Source organism: Pieris brassicae, chromosome 14 (genome assembly GCF_905147105.1).
Source record: "Pieris brassicae chromosome 14, ilPieBrab1.1, whole genome shotgun sequence".
NCBI lineage: Eukaryota > Metazoa > Arthropoda > Insecta > Lepidoptera > Pieridae > Pieris > Pieris brassicae.
Window position 1 is genome coordinate 132,501 of NC_059678.1, and position 1,938 is coordinate 134,438.

The window sequence follows — 1,938 nt, forward strand, 5'->3', positions numbered from 1 at the left end:
ACAACAACAAAACAAAAAGAAAAAACCAACGTTAATGATCCTTCCGCAGGTTCCCCTACGGAAACCTTGTTACGACTTTTACTTCCTCTAAATGATCAAGTTTGGTCAACTTCCCAGCAACGCCGACGGCCGTGAGGCCACCGCGTGTCGGTCCGAAGACCTCACTAAATCATTCAATCGGTAGTAGCGACGGGCGGTGTGTACAAAGGGCAGGGACGTAATCAACGCGAGCTTATGACTCGCGCTTACTAGGAATTCCTCGTTTATGGGGGATAATTGCAAACCCCAATCCCCAGCACGAAGGAGTTTCAACGGGTTGCCCGGGCCTCTAGGCCAGGGAGAACATGTTGATTCCTTCAGTGTAGCGCGCGTGCGGCCCAGGACATCTAAGGGCATCACAGACCTGTTATTGCTCAATCTCGTGCGGCTCGAAGCCGCCGGTCCCTCTAAGAAGAATTTTAATACGTCGCCAGTGAGTTGCGCTCCCCGAGAGTCGCGCACACCTTGAATGACGACGCCTATTTAGCAGGCTAGAGTCTCGTTCGTTACCGGAATTAACCAGACAAATCGCTCCACCAACTAAGAACGGCCATGCACCACCACCCACCGAATCAAGAAAGAGCTGTTAATCTGTCAATCCTTCCGGTGTCCGGGCCTGGTGAGATTTCCCGTGTTGAGTCAAATTAAGCCGCAGGCTCCACTCCTGGTGGTGCCCTTCCGTCAATTCCTTTAAGTTTCAGCTTTGCAACCATACTCCCCCCGGAGTCCAAAATCTTTGGTTTCCCGGAAGCTGCCCGCCGAGCCATTGTAGTAACGTCGGCGGATCGCTAGATGACATATTTACGGTTAGAACTAGGGCGGTATCTAATCGCCTTCGAACCTCTAACTTTCGTTCTTGATTGATGAAAACACCTTTGGCAAATGCTTTCGCTGATGTTCGTCTTGCGACGATCCAAGAATTTCACCTCTAACGTCGCAATACGAATGCCCCCAGTTATCCCTATTAATCATTACCTCGGAGTTCTGAAAACCAACAAAATAGAACCGAGATCATATTCTATTATTCCATGCACGAAATATTCAAGCGGCATTTTGAGCCCGCTTTGAGCACTCTAATTTGTTCAAAGTAAAATTGTCGGCCCACCTCGACACTCACCGAAGAGCACCGCGATAGGATTTTGATATTGAACCGGCGTTTTACCGCCGGCTCACCGACGATATGCTCCGCAGACGTGTCAGTATCACCGCGGATGCGGTGCACCGACAGCGCGGCGCACAAATGCAACTACGAGCTTTTTAACCGCAACAATTTTAGTATACGCTATTGGAGCTGGAATTACCGCGGCTGCTGGCACCAGACTTGCCCTCCAATTGTTCCTCGTTAAAATATTTAAAGTGTACTCATTCCGATTACGAGGCCTCGTAAGAGTCCCGTATCGTTATTTTTCGTCACTACCTCCCCGTGCCGGGAGTGGGTAATTTGCGCGCCTGCTGCCTTCCTTGGATGTGGTAGCCGTTTCTCAGGCTCCCTCTCCGGAATCGAACCCTGATTCCCCGTTACCCGTGACAACCATGGTAGTCGCAGAAACTACCATCGAAAGTTGATAAGGCAGACATTTGAAAGATGCGTCGCCGGTACTGGACCGTGCGATCGGCAAAAGTTATCCAGATTCATCAAAATTAACGACTTCGGACGCATGGCCCTCCGCCGATTGGTTTTGATCTAATAAAAGCACTCATCCCATCACTGGTCAGAGTTCTGATTGCATGTATTAGCTCTAGAATTACCACAGTTATCCAAGTAACTGAGTAAGATCTAAGGAACCAAAACTGATATATTGAGCCATTCGCGGTATCGCCTTAATACGGCTTGCACTGAGACATGCATGGCTTAATCTTTGAGACAAGCATATAACTACTGGCAGGATCAACCAGGGA

At 49.2% G+C, this 1,938-nt stretch overlaps 1 non-coding gene across 1 annotated transcript; it reads right to left on the minus strand.

The window, feature by feature from the left end:
- Window positions 1-32: 32 nt before the first annotated feature.
- LOC123718258 lies at window positions 33-1,938 on the minus strand. Its single transcript, XR_006754959.1, has one exon. It is a non-coding gene; the product is annotated as a small subunit ribosomal RNA (ribosomal RNA).